Source organism: Meleagris gallopavo, chromosome 8, assembly GCF_000146605.3.
Source record: "Meleagris gallopavo isolate NT-WF06-2002-E0010 breed Aviagen turkey brand Nicholas breeding stock chromosome 8, Turkey_5.1, whole genome shotgun sequence".
Taxonomy (NCBI): domain Eukaryota; kingdom Metazoa; phylum Chordata; class Aves; order Galliformes; family Phasianidae; genus Meleagris; species Meleagris gallopavo.
Window position 1 is genome coordinate 13,931,172 of NC_015018.2, and position 16,203 is coordinate 13,947,374.

Here is a 16,203-nt window from a genome sequence, read left to right on the forward strand (position 1 = left end):
CCGAGCCCGGCTCCGCCGGCACCTGAGGCCCCTCCGCCTTACCCTGGGCACCACCTCTGTAAAGAGCTATCGTTTCTGCAGCGACACTTGGGATTCCCTTCCCTTTGAGGACCTGGACTTGCTTTCCACGTGCAGAGAGCAACCCATTAATTTGGAGCATGAACTCGCCTTGGAAGAGATGTGTGTTGCTGGTAAAGCAGTGCATGCAGACACATCCATGGTGCTGTCTTTATGCCCAGGGAATACAGGGAAATTTGCATGGAGAACAGAACTGCCTCTGGAATTACCAGGAATACCCATCAAAGAGGTTCACTCAGGGCATGAGACTTTGCTCAATAAAATAGAGAAACGATGGCAGGCTGCAGTTGACTGGGTAGAGTGGGGAAATCCAAGGCTTTCTATAAGAATTCTTAGACTTCTGAAGACACTTAGTTTTTTCAAGCTTGGCTCCTAAATCCTATTAGTCACCTACCTACCTCTTTAGCTGCCTAAGCACCTTTAAAAATCTGGCTCTTTATTGCTAATAGAGCATAACTCACTCTTGCTGAAAAGCAGAAGCATGCTGAGAGGGGAAATAAGTTGCAGTAGGATATGTATTATTCTACACTGCAAACCACTTTCTACAGTTTATTCACCGACACAGCAGAAACTAATACTGTACTTGCTGCTCTGCCTCATCATATCAACAGAATACATTCCTGCTACAACTGTGGCATCACCCTTTTCCTAAAGCCATTCCTCCCTTTGCACTGACCATTGGACAGAAAACAATGAGCAAAGACCCCACGGGAAAAAGAAAAAAAAAAGAAACATTGCACACTCCCTGTTATTTTAATGCATACATTAAAATGAGAAATGGGCCAACATGCAGAAAATCAAAACACAATCAGTGAACAAACCACTCCATTGCTTTGTATAGATCTAATTTTCCTTAAATAGTCCAAGAAATGGAAGAATCAAACCCTTCATCCACAGCAAATAATCAAATACTACGTTGATGAATAAAAATTCTGTTTCTCTATGTAAGAGTTTTCCATCAAGGCATACTTACTAGTTCAGGTCATCACTCAGCATGCTTCAAACAATCAGTGCCTGTGCTTATTTATTAGATCAAATGCCAAGAAAAACAAGTGCTATGTGAACTGTAAATTTAAACAAAGCAATACGGTCTACTCTTCTCCATCTACCTCTTTTTATCTCTTCTTTAGTTACAAGCATGTGATTCCCATCAGAATCCCACATAACTCAAAGCACAAAGTGGCCTCCTGCTATAGGCAGCTGTATTTGTCTTAATGGAGTAAATTCAGTTCAATACCACACTCCTGTAAAATTGGAATAACTATATACTGAAAACAATTTAGCACATCATTATCCATATTATTAGTATTAATTTTAGTAGAGTGCTAGCTGTCACTGTAGAGAGATCTCTGAAGAAAAAAACCCTGCCTGAGTAGTTTACCGCGTAGCACAGACAAATAATAAGTCTGTTTTTTCCACCTTCTTACATTGCCAATTGCATTAACCTGCCATTGATCCTCCTACTTACTAGGCAAGACCTTGTCTACAGGGAGAAGTTGCAGGTCCCGCTCCCTAAACTAGGTGACTTAAATTGACTTTATCATCTTTTCAATCAGTTTAGCTAAATTTTGTAAATTACAAAAACAATTTAAGGAGGTGGCAAACTGTTTTAAGTGCACCTGGCTTATAATCATTCTTTTTAAAACCAGTTAAACATTTTCTTGCATAGACACGGCCTAGATTATTATCTGTTATGGATAAAATAACATACCCAGATCCCATGGTGTGTAACAAACAAGGGGTGCTACCAGCCTCTTCTACTGTACAGGAAGGGAAAAATACACACTCTACAGCAGTGAAGGGACATTACTGCCTTGTTGTGACCCTAGACTTTGAAAACTTACATCTTGAACGTGCTAACTCTGCTGCCAACTTCCTAAATGACGATGGGCAAATTTCTCTGTTTGTTTGTTAGTTTGTTTTGGGATCATAGTTGCGTTCTGTAATTTCTATCACCAGCACATCATTTTCAGAAGGAAAACTCCCACCTGCAGCAGTCTGCCACCGGAGAAGTACTTTGTAACATATAATCTGAAATTGCAACTAAGTTATAATATCATCTTAGGTTTCAAGTACACCAGTCAACCTGCTCATTAGTTGTTGCCTCATGTTATTATGAAGCTAAAATACATTACACTGTTACATAAATACAGTGGGTATTTTTAGCTGCTGAGCCTGCTGATCATCAGCCTCATTTTATAGCATGGATTCTAGACCACTAAGAAGTGGCCTCTGGTTTTAGAATGCCTGTAAGGGCCAAGGTGAGTTCTCCAACCCAGTTCCTCATAACCTCTCCATGGTCATTCTCCACAGTATGATACATGGTGCGTACTCACTGTATCCTCTCTCTTGAGCAGAGGAACACATATTTCTAGTGGATGAAATACTGGTTTTTACAGGTGGAGAAGCCACTGAACCAGTTTCTCCACCGCTGAGACACAGGCCCACAGAGAGGAAGACAGACTATCTTTATATAGTCAAAGTAGGCTAATCACTTACCCACCATCAGTTTCTCATTATCTATCCAGTCCATTTCTGGCATACAATGGTGGTGCATTCCACACAACTCTCCACTACATCAGTCATAATGTTGATTGATCAAATGCTGATCATCAACATCATTTTACATCAAGGATTCCAGATCATGAAGAAGCTCCCTCTCGTTTTATAGTGTATTTTTCACCATACAATCTGTATTTATTCATTTGAGCATCACAGAAAGCTACCTTCCTGAGTCCTGGCCCTGTACAACCTGAGTCATCGGAATGTTTTCTTTAGCTTTGATAGAGCTGCCTACATGAGTAAGCCTTTAAAGGACTAAATTTGCACTTAGAGAATATGTATATATATATATATAGTGGTTGCTTAGAAGCTGGAAGTTTTGAGAGGAATCTTTATTCAGATTGAAATAATTTATAGCAGTGGGGCTTAGCTGACCTTTGAATTTTATTGTTTTTTAGTTGGTTTTTTTTTTTTTTGTCAGTTTATGTATACACAAAATATTTTTTAAAATCACTTTTTATTTAAATTTAAATTTTTATTTAAATCAGGGTTTCACCACACAGTTAGAAGTAGAAACAGGCAGTTATGTATGGGCCATTCAAATATGGTTTGCCTACATTTTCAGCAGTGTATTGCCTAAAACTTCAGTAGTACTCAACATGAGTTAATACAGGAAAAAGAAAACAATAATATCTCTCTCTTTTTTTAAATGTCATCTTTCTTCTATGTAAAGCTACAATAAATTAGTTACATCAATCTGCTCACTATATATAATTTCACATATGTAAATTAAACATTGAGCAGACCTATTCCTTGACAAAAGAGCACTGGATAAAATAAAATAAAAGAATAAGATCATGCCAATATTATAAAATCTAGCAGCTAAACAACTGGGAAACAGTGTATTGGCAGCATGGCAGATACATAACAGATGCTTTTCTACGTTCTTCACACAGTGGCAGAACTTAAATTTTAGCAGCTGTGAACCTAAAGTGCATATATGGAATGGTTTTGAAATCTCATTTGGTTAAAATAATTAGCTAATATATACCAGTAAATTTAGCATTGCACCCAGAACCAAACAAATCATACTATTTTTATATGGAACCTACATATAAAAGTGTTTTTCTATCTAAAAAGTATGTCGAAGACTTATAAGAGAAAAAAATAATGACTTTGAATGCTTTACTAACTAAAAGTTCTTAAAGCATTTCAGTCCAAGCTGGCCCAGCAGAACTGTTTTCCATCTTACAGCACACTATGTATGCCTGCATGTCCATGTACACAACCATATTTCAAAGTAAGTCAACAACCCACTGTCTTCTAAAACAGCTTAGAATTTCACCAAACAAAATGGCATGCTGTGAACATTCTACATTTTCTTGTTGCTTTTTCATTTCAACAATAAAAAAAAATCTTAGCCAACTCACAGAATTCTCCCCCTCTGACCCTCAGAAATCTTGTCTCGGTCTTTACCCATATAACTCATTTGTTGATGTTCACAAAGAAAATGTTGGCTCAAAAAAAAATTTAGCAAGTTTCCAAAGGAATACAATGCTTAATATAAAATGGATCAATTAACTTGAAGAGATTAACTGTACTGCAGACATTTTTATCCATGTTACCAAAGGAAGGGGAATGTTTTATTCACACATATCTTCACTTAGAACCGTTTTTAATCCCAAACAGTTAAAGGGGATGTTTAATGTTCAAACTAATAAATTCAGATATCTCCCAGGAAAGAGCATTATTAGCATACCCTGCTACAAAACAAACAAGGAAAAAATGAACATGATGGAACAAAGACAAAACATGACAAAGTACATAAATTAATCTCATTGACAGAGACAAGAAGAAATACAGTAATGATGACTTCATTTGCTATTTCTATTCTGATCTGCTGGAAATTAAGTTTTTCTTTTCCGATCTCCAACCTATTCTTATATTCCCACTTACAAAGCCATTTAACAGCTAATGATAACTTAAAAAGATTTGAAGAGCAAGTTACGCATGCATGTACACTCAATACACTACTGCAACTTTGCTTGAACTATATTGGTATAACAGTATGATGCAGTTCCATAAAACTCAAAGATAAATACGTCCACATTCTTCTTCCCCCCTCCCCCCCGGTCACTGAATTAAAATGATAGAGGGATCAGAGTGTTTGGGTGTTTTTTTTCCTCTCTCTCTCAGAAATGAATATCTATAGCGCATGTCTGAAACTCCAGTTTTACAGCAGCAGTGTGGTATGAGCACAGTGAGGAAACACAATGATTGTGAACAAACACAGCTCTGGCAGGACTGTACTCACTATTTTATTGCAAAGATACCTTGAAGTTCAGCATCTCCTGACTTTTTAGAGAGCTTCACTTCATAACCTAATTAGCATTCTTGAAAGGTAAATTTGCATGTAGGCATTATAATTCGCTATACTATAAGGTAAGTATTTTCAAAACACAGAACAACCTAAAAGCTTTGAACACAGGTAAAAAAAACATTCATGAAAATTTTTACCTATTAATCTGGTTTCCAGTGAGGATAATAGCAGTTTGTCTGCCATGATACAGCCCAAATATAATTAAAATCCATTATGTCACGTTATATATCACATTGTAGTTTTTAGGCTAGAAATTCATCCAATAAGTGACGTGTTGAACAACTAAAACAAAGCAACAATTAATTGCACAATTCTCCCTTCTTTCTATCTTACAGGAAAAAAAAAAAGGAGAGGAACAAGGGGAACGAGGCAAAGAAAGGCTGATTTATTTGTATAAGAACTTGTGTTATCTGTGGTCAGCTAGAACTTGATTTACATGTCCAAAGATAGAGGTTGATGCCCCAGCTGTAGACAATACCCTGTCTTGGTTTGGCCTGTTCAGTGTAAAGGCACAGTGCTATTATAAGATAAAAAAAATATTATTCTTGGACAGGAAAAGAAGTGTAGCACCATCATTCTGTTGCTCCCAGTGGACAGTACTTGCAAGCAGAAGGATATTCCAGGTTGAAGGGTAGTTATTCTGTCTGTCCCATCTGGAGTATATAGCACACCAAGAGCAAATGCTGACAAGGGACAACCACAAGCTCTGTGGATTATTGCAAGATTTTGAGATATTGCCAAAACTAAATACATATAGGACCAAGGACAAGAAATAAAGTTTTTTAATGGCTTGTAATTCATACAATCTGAACATTTGGTTTTGGTTTTTTTCTTTTGTTTTCATAAAGCAAACAAAAGGATGCCAGGATTATCCTTTTGTCATGTTTCAAAGGCCTGTTGCTAGCCATGGAGGCACAAAACACTTCACAGGAGATCATAAGCATTTTCCTACTGGAATTATTTGGTAATGTTCATTTGGAAGTTATTGCTACTGCTTCTCCTGTAATTCTATGTTGCACGCATACAAAGAGGTGATTTTTTCAAAGTTCAAGATGATTGACTCCTAGCAAACACAAAGTGCTGTACTTCCTTACAGTCTATTACGTGCATGAATTCAGAACCTCTGGCTACACTGTGATGGGGAAGCAAACTGTAATACAAAAGCAACTGTCCATCTTGGTACATCAGTTTTCGCTTGCTTATAAGAAAGCAACAATCAGAGCTGAGCAAGAAAGAAGATTAAAGCTACAATAAAGACTAATTTGAGGCCACTGTACATTGCAGTCCCATTATAAATCACAGGTTTGAAGCTTTAGAAGTTATGTGAGGTGTTTTTGTGTTCCAGACCTTCAACACAATATCTGAGGCAGAGACTGCCTGCCGTACAAAGACAAAATTATTTCCAGAAATGCTTGTAGACAGAGATCAAAGAACAAAGGAAGTGGCTGTAGAGGCTGCAGGATGTTGGAGCTGGGATGACCTCTCTTGTTCTAGGGTCCTGGTAGTTCACTGTAGAACTGACATACCAAACCTTCCACAGAGCTGGGATTTTTGGTTTTGTTATTATTTTTCATCTGATCCCAAGGAGACAAAATCTGCAACTTATTTTGCCAACATCACTATATAATAAAAGAGACCTGGATATAAAAGTGTATCTACTACTCAAAAGACGTGTTGGAAGAGATTCTGAGGTTCTATGCCTGTCTTTACCCTGGAAAAAAAGGTTAGTGTGGCCAGGAAGGATCTTGAGCCAAGGTGTGAAAATACCTGATGTTAGGAAACAGGCTTCTTTCTTGCTTTGCATCTATGTACATGTCTCTGTTTATTTTTTTTTAATACATTTTTGAGCTGGTTATATTGACAAAGCTAATGACTAGAATGCTTTTACCTTTCTCTTTTTCTAACAGAATTCACTGTGTGGAAACCACAGCTTTCCACATAGATAACAGATGTGATTCTACTACTGAAAAGAGACCACAAAGCAGGTATGTAGTCCAATCAGAAGTCGACACAGAACAGACCAGTATGGAATAGCTTCTATATATGAAGGAAGAAAGGTTCTACCTCTCTTTTGTTCTATTCCGAAACCAGTTTCTATTGTTCTTTATACCTTCAGTACGAAATATTTCCAAGGAAATGTACGGAAGTTGCTAACAATGTGGATGACTATGAAAGAACAGAGCTCACACAAAAGGCAACGTCTTCTGCAGTTTGTTAAGCAGCAACTTTTCCCATTATTCATTTCTTTCATCCACCCATCCTTCTGAGTGAGGAGGGTTAAGTACAGCTCAGTTAGAATTAATTCTGCATCATCTGGAGATGTCACGAGGAAGAGAACATGCTGATGCATGATGCAAGATGGAAGAGCTGAAAATTGAAAGTTACAGAAGCACATTATCTTCAAGCAGTATACTGTCAAATAATATAGAGAAATACTTATAAATCTGGCAAGAAAGCAGGCTTTATACCTCTTGGAAATGAAAAAAATGCAAGGGAAATTAGGGGGGTTAGTTTAATTGCCTCTTTTTGAACCTTCTTGATGGTGTCTTTTGCTCTCTTCTTCCACACTCTGCATGCAAATACACTAACACAGACATTCTTCAAATCCCATAACATGCATAATCCCTTTTCCTAGAAGATATGAAGTAGAAAGATAACTTAACTGTAGCCTGTGGATTCTGTGTTCTCCAGAATATTTTTGTCCCAAGTTCTCTGGTCCTGCATCTAGCACAATTCAATCAAACAATATTCAGTCCCTCTAGATCTAGAAAGTCATGTATAAGCTAGTAGAAGTACAACAGAGCCCAGTGCAGTTGGCTAGCTACTTTCAGCAAGGATGTGCTTTTTTAGCAAGAAAATGGCATTACTATGAACAGAAAACATATGGAAAAACCTATGAGTCAAGCAGTCATGTGATATTAGATCCATTACAACTTTCCAAACACTCCTAATTTCCCAAAATTTCTTCAAGCTCTCAGTGACGTATATTTAGATAAGCCTGCTTTGGTTTTTCTTTGATGAGAAACGCAAAAGAAATAGCAGAATAAAACCAAGGGACTCCCAGTTTACACTGAAGAGATTATTAAAGACAGACAAACGCTAAACTAGAGAAAATTCCTGACTTAATTTTCGGGATTACAACTTTGACTCCATACATACAAAAGTATCTGAAAACATGTTGATATTTGGTCACAGTACTGGCAACTGCCTTGCAGTCACAAGAGGAGAGCACAGAGCTGCAAATTACTATTGCTTTTGGTGGACTGTTAATAATATAATAAAAAGCTTGTCCTGCTTGGATTTCTTGCTGCAATCCCAATCAGATGAGAAAAGCTTAAAAGTTACAATCAGCTGATGGTGATGGATAACCTAACACTAATTAGGAACAAAGTATTTCAGTTCCAACGGAGAGATGTCCATATAACAAAATTTGCATTGAGACATATAGCAGAATTTACATACTTGATTTTATGGCCATAGTAAAGCCACCTGAAACTCTCTCAGGCTTTTTCTCCAGATCAGACTTTGATCTGGAGAAAGTTATACTGCAAGGTCTTCAGTTTCAAAGTCGATAATTAAATATTTTAATACCATGAACTTACAGGAAAAAAAAGTAGCACATGGTTCTGTTTTGTGGCTGTTCATTTTAATAAAGGTTATTCTAGTGCATCTGGGTGACACAATAGCTCATGTGGTTATCCAGTGATAATACTGTGCAACTGTTGGCTCACTTACTAAAGATTCAGAACCTTGTTAGGGAAACGTTGAGTGAATTCTATTAGAAAAAGTGAAGACTAAAAGGGATCTAGTCATGGATGACACTGTTTTTAACATTTAGTCACAGTAATACTACAAAAATCTTAATACCAAGACAAACAAAATATCTCAGGAAGTTAAAATATTATTATCCATAAAACTTTTACAAATTAATTGCTTCCCCCTTCACTGCCAACCCCCACCCCCAAGAAAAACAAACGAAAAATTTGTTTGTTTTTGATGGAGTCACTCAATTTATGTGACTAACCCAGGAAAAGGGAAGCTGTCATGAACATCGTCATGGATCAGAACCACAGGACGGAGGAATAAAACAGCAAGCAAAAGAATGAGCTGGTAGAGAACTGGCGCTAACCAACAAAAAACACTTTATTCTCAGTTCAAAACTCTTGAAAAATATGCACAGCTAATTCTTATGATGAAGGGATAAAAACATAGAGTCACCAGCCAAGTTTCTAGCATTTTTTCCCAGTTTGTCATCTGCCTTAGAATTCCCTCCCAAAACAGAAAAACAGCTATTAGACTGTAACTTTATACCCTCTACTTGAAGATGACTATTTGTAAATATTTTTCAAACCACTAACCAGTGAGTAACAGAATCTACAAAATTTCACAGGCTTGAGAACCATGCGCTAAAGATGAAGTAAAGCAGTAGCAGTCATGGGTAGCTATAAGTTGTGCCTGATGGCTTGCTTAACCTTATGTCAATTTATTAACCATCTATTAAAGTATATATGGATAATTTACTAACCATTTTAGGAATTAAAACCTGATTTCCTTTCCTCAAGTATATGCCCTCTGGCCCACATGCTACTGGCAATATCCAGTGGGTAGAGGTTTCCCCCGGCCTGACGGCTCTCTGGCACCACAGGCATGCCACTGCAGCCATGTAAACTCAAAATGCAGTCTCACTGTCCTTTAGGTAGAGTAGCCAGGACACAGAAAGTGGACCTCTTTTGCAAAATCATGACTATCTGGGATCTAATGTCTAACCTGGATCCTTTTCTCCTTTTTCTTTGATCTTCTACTGAAACCTAACTTAGATATCGGGTTAGAAAAAAAAAAAAAATTCCACTGAACTCTTCATGAAGTGAAGAAAAAAATACCTCTAATGAAATAATGTAATGGGTGCAGCAGTATGGCATTATTCTATATGTTAAATTGAACTAAAAGCTAATAAAAGCTTAAATTCAGTTCTTCGTTACCATTAATTTTTCTTTATGAAAAAATACGTATGTTAACAAAACTACAGAACTGTCCATACTGTCACAAACTGAAAGAAGTTCTGATTATACATTGGAAAATCTTTTGTTACTGAAAAGTTTGAGGTTATCCGTTATATAGTGCTTATCAAAAAGAGTTTTGTTTAAGCAGAAAAGCAAACAGCAAAACATTCACTGAGAACTAAATAAGTAAATGAACAATAAGAAGACATTGACAAGTCTACCAAAAGATTTTAGAGACACAATTTTAAGCGTACATGAATATACACATTTTCTTCATACAGTCCCATAAACTCACATACTGAAAATAACATTTTCAAAGTTTAATCATAAGAGAAATTTTACTGGTGTTCATCTTTTGCTTCTTGTGAATGGAAATGCACGTTAATTTCCTTCTTCTTTTACTGCCTGTTTTGAATTCTGAAAATACAAAGTATTCACTATTCACTATCATAGTTTGTCTTTCAGTGGAAAGATTATAAGTAAATGTGTTTGTAGAAATTGTTCATAATGATTGGTTCTTACTGTTATTTATATTGGTTATTTTAAAATATAAAGGAAGTCATACCTAACATTTCTGAAGTGTCATTTGCCTGAAAATTTCACGACATTTTACATCTATTAATCAATTAAGCCTTACTATACCTATCTCAGTTAGGCATGAATATTCCAATTTTACAGCTAGTTACACTGAAAATAGCTCAAAAGGTTAGCTGTCTTGCTAATACTCAAGAAGGGGGATAAAACCTAGGAATTGCAATTGCTGTTCCATGTATAATAAAAAGTGAAATGTCTTTTCCCTCTTGAAGAATGGAAAAGGCAAAATTAATAGGCAGAAGTTCAGGCTTTTATAGAATTTTTACCTTTTTTGTTAAATAAAATATTTTGTTACAAACCTGTTGAAGAGATAAGAATATGTATATATTCAAGAGATTCTTATGAGAAGTTCCCCAGGCTACTCCCCTAGACCAAGGGAAAAGTACTTGTATAGAAGTACTCCGTACCCATCTCATCATCCAAGAAAAATCAAGAGAACTTCAGTTTTGGAGGAGTTTCTTCAGCTGGCTACCTCAGAACACGTTGAGGCCACCTTGTGCTTGCTTAAGCACTAAAAATGAAGCTTCTCGAATGACATAGCTATACAGTACCATATCATGTTGATTCTAGCAAACCTGTTGGTCCAATGGTACTAGATTTTTTTTTTTTTTCAATTTTCTATGCTAGATTTAATATGAAAGCTGAAGAAAAATCATCCTGCTTATCCTGTTTCTGAATTATTGTAGACTGTCACTGATTAAAAAATAAAACCGATGTGTTTCCAGTTTCGTGTCCCAAATATATTAGTAATCACCACTACGTAATTTTTCTATATGTTTTCAAGACTAAGACAATGAATTCAAAATTGGCTTATTTAAATGTGCATTTTTATTTTTGCCTTGAATTATAATCCTTTTTTTCTTTGAATTCTTTAATTTGATTTAAAAAAAAATGCACACTACAGGATTTTTAGTTTTTATTCAGACTATAAGTGTTTTTTACATGTTAAGTAAAAACGCTCTGTTTTGTTATACTGTGCTTGGTTTTGTACTGCCGCTCCTCTCAGAGTTCTCAGTGACAAATTACTGTCCTTTGGCATTCTCTCTGTTGCAGACTTTGCACCAAATGAGACAGGGATCACACAGAGGTGATACTGTTTGATCTTGATGTTCTATCATCATCAAGACTGTCATCATGTCTATGCGCTAAACAGAGTGAATCAAGATTGCAGAGGCAACCTCTGTTCTGGCACTTCCTCATTTTTCCATGCCTGACTTAGCATGCTTAATGTTCTTTTCATTTACAGTCACTATAATTGTCATTGAGGTTCTGAGCCAGATACTTTGAGTACATCTAAAACGCCCGACTATCAGGGAGAAAACCCTAGCTCCAAGTCCTATGTGTATGTAGATGGGCTGATCTCCAAACTGTCTCCACAACCATTCTTTCCTATCTCTAGCCACAGGACACCGTAGTGCTCTGCGTATATATCATAATCAGGTTAACCAATGCTTCATACCTAGCAAGGCTTTCAGGTACACTGTAAAACAGTGTGTACCCAATGTAATCAGTTAATGGCTTAGTGGCAGATCCCCATGTTCCAGCAGCCTACTAAAGGACACCTAGAAGATGGTCATAACACCATGGTGGTGGCTGGTAGTCCCAGCTTCTTCAAGATGGAAAACTGGTTTGGCATAGAGGAGGTCTGTAGCATCAGATTTTTACCCCTGCGTTCTATCTATCTGCTATAGCTTCCTAAGTTCATGAAGGCCTTCATCTGCCCAAAACAAAGTTCTCACGCCAGGTTTCTTAACTTGAAGCACGCAAAAGAGTTAAACTGTTTTTATACACATTTCTGTAATGTAAGATACTTTCAGCATTTCAGGTAGAATAAAAGCACTTAAGTTAGTTCACCAATTTGCATAAATAAAGTAGCTTAAATTATATTAAAAAGGTATTATGACCAAAATGTTATTATTAGAAACCAACACTTTGAAAACAATACCTACTGAAAAATGTTTTTGTCTACTTTTATAAATTATCCAAACGTTGTTCCTCATCCATTACTGACAGTAATACCTGAGTGATATGCATTATGCATTAAATATTTTTATAATCATTCAGAACTATTTGTACTAAACAGTGATAGCAGACATTCGTTTAAGGTTTAGAAATGTTAAAGCTGATAGCATACTGTAGGTATCAGAATATCATAGATTAGATTGTGGTAGATATCTTCAGGCAATTTTATTTATGAGGAGTGGAAGGATGGAAAACTAAACATTTTTAATCAAAAAAAAAAATCTGCTCATGATTCGACCTAAACTGATAAAAGTCAAGATGTTCATATCTGAACTTGTCACTTAAGGTGAACTAAAAATCTTTAGCAGTAAAGGGCAAAGAATCAAAAGCAGCAAAAAAAAGCAGGCATAAAAATCTCCTATAACTTCACATTTAGGAAATGAAACATGCAGCCAGTAGCTACTCTCCTTTGGCTGGAAGTCAAACAAACCTGTATTGACAGTGTTACCACACACTGGCTTTCAGGTAACCTGCGTGAAGAATTAATGGGCATCTCTATTGCAGAAATCCAGTCACACAACTGGTATTTCTGCAGAATGAACAGAGAGGATGTGAATGAACTGTTCTCTAATTATTCTGGCAAGGCAGGGGATGACATTCTGCACTTCATTCTCTGGTGTCATCAGTCTGACGTCTTTATAACCATTAAATTAATTTTCTCTACCTCAGGAGTCTGTTTCAGTTCTTAATCTTGCAAGGATAAAATTCACCCTGCCTTACAAGGTCTGAGAAAGGTCCCAGTGCAACAGATCCACGTTCATATCCTAGTGCCTATGCTGAGGACAGGTATTTTGGATGAATCTGTGGAGACTGCATTATCCTTTTTTTTTTTTCTCCCCCATTATATTCCACAAGAAAGAGCACCTAGGCCTTCTAGGAAGATGTAGGAGTATTAGAGATAAACATTTGATCTGTCTGGAGAGACATGCAGGCAAGGTTGTGTAAAAAATACCAAACCACCTTTAAGCCAAACATTATTCCAAAGGGTAATACTTTTTTTACTTTTTTTTTTTTTTTTCTAGTCTATATATTATAAACATAAATATAACCAACCCAGGTTAGGATATCTTGGCATCCCAAGTTACTGTTCACAGTAAAAATGTTATTGCTTTCATTACACCAGCATAAATATATAAATAAAACTACAATATTGCCACAGGAGAGAACCATATTTCCTTTCAGCACTCTTCTCCTTGGTTACACTAGATTGCACACCCAGAAGCAACCTGAACTAATCTTCTCCTTTACTACTGCAAGTAACTAGGATTTTTCACATCATCTGAATCACAGAAATTTAAAATATTGGCCCAAAAAAATCAAGGTCAGCTAATTTTCATAACCACAGCTGAGCCTCAAGCCAACCATTTTTCATCATTCTTGTTCCACAAGCAATTTTAAGTGGTACCTTGAAAGAAGCAGATAGTTTTGGCCAAGAATAGCTTCTACTTCTGCTGTAAAGAACCTGTTAGAGATCCACAGTTGTATATATGAATGCTGTAGTTATTAATATAGTCTTTAAAAAAATCCCATCTACTCCTGCTAGCTTTCATGATGAAGGAAAAACAGCCTTGGATTCTTACTTTTTTTCTCCTCTGGTTTAGTAATACAATTCATTATTAATGATAACAGATACGAATGGATGTTAATAGACCAGGGAAACCGAATAGTCTCTGAGGTATTTTAAATTGGGTTATAACGTTTACTGTACTCCTTAGATGCCATAATTTGGGTCCAACCACTCTTCTTCCTCATTAACATACTTTGATATTAAAAACCTATACTATCTATGAAAGCATCCTACTTAAATTTGGTCTTCCCACTGAGATGCTGATAAAAACGTGGGAATGAAACAATGGGAGATTACTGAACCAAAACAGCTGCTTACCACAGTCCAATTCTGTTCATGTAGTAGTTAATGAGAAAATGTTGCCTTTTAGTCCAAGGAGAGAAGAAGCAAGCCCTAACTGAAGTAGCCACAATGCTATTATATTATCTCTGTCTTAAAGCTAGCCAACCGAAGAATACTCTTACACAGTGTTAATAAATTACATTTCAAAAATGGTGTTTCACTAATTGATTTTACCCTTGTATATTAATAACATTCAAACAAGACCACCAAAGCTATATAATAATGCCATTTGTACCTCTGTCGTACTAACATGGGGATTGTTCATGATTTCAAGGTCACGGGTTTAAAAAAAAACAACAACATATTACATAAATCTAACAGAAAACCTCAGGAACTCAAATATTACAGAAATGTGGGGGCATTTAGCACTCAAAGGACCAAAGACACACCATCATCACACGCCTATGTTGGTTATATTACATCATTCCATGAATTTGAAAAAAATCTAGGAAGGACTGACAAAACCTGGGAGGAGGTTTGTTTCTGGCTGGTGAGTAGCACAAAGCATGGCAGTGCTGCTGCAAGCCTTACATGAAATAACATTATTTAACTCTGACAAGAGAGCACAGCACTCTAAATGATCCCCTTGATTCAATCACTCTGTTACACAGCAAGGCATGGCACATTACGTTGCAGTATTTCTGTAGGGAATATGAAGTTAAGCTCTTAGCTTTGTTATGCCGTGGTAATATGCTAAAGCATTTACTATTTTATCCTCATTAAAACTCTAAGTAATTGATAACTAAATAGCAGGACTCCACTTTACAAATAAACAAAAAGCCACACAATAAAGCTGCACACTTAATGGTAAGCCTAGAATTGGAATGTAAGAGTTGCTAACTCTGTCTGGTCTCTGTACTTCTGTGGCCACAATTTAATAAGTTTACTTGAACAGACCACTTATTTACTGTAAGGACTTGTGACCTTGGCCAGGCTCCTGTTGCCTTTAATCTCTGCTCCTGACACTAAAGGTACATTTATCAGAGCTGGGAGTACCTGAATGAAGCTGGTCAGGAAACAAACTCTTCACACTCCCATACTTCAACATTGCTTTGTCATCCACTGAGCATTTGAACTTTCCATGAATGAAAAAGAAACAAGGAAAAAAAGAAAAAGAAAACAAACATTTCAGATAGGAAATAAATGACTTGAAGGGTAACCCTCTGACCAGCTAAAGAAAAACAAAAATGACAATTAGATGAAGTGGGCTGTGGCCTTTGTGCTTTTTACTCTTAGTCTCCTTCAAATCCTTTAACTTTTGGGGGAACAAGCAGCCTTCACAAAGAGGGCTACTTCTAGTCCCCTTTTACAGTGCAAAGCTCACTCGCTCTCTCAGGCTTTGGTGATTTCTATAAAACTCATATTCCAAAAACCTGCCAGAGAAAACATAGCATATGCAAAAACCACACAAATACATGGAACTTCAAAGAACAATTTGTCACAGTGCAGCCTTTCCTTGGGCAGTGAGAGCTCTGACCAAAAATAAAAGCTGCTACAGACACTTGACTGCTGTCTCCCGACCTTTGTTTTTCTAAAACGTAGGAAACTTTGTAAGCAGATTTTGTAACATCATGGAAATCCTCATCCTTTACACATTTTGTAGGCTTTTAAACTCACCTTTTGGCTAACTCATTTTGTCTCATATTTCCTAACACGCAGCATTGTTTTCTCCCTTTCCTTTTCTCTCCCTACCACCAGGTAAGCCACACAGCACAACA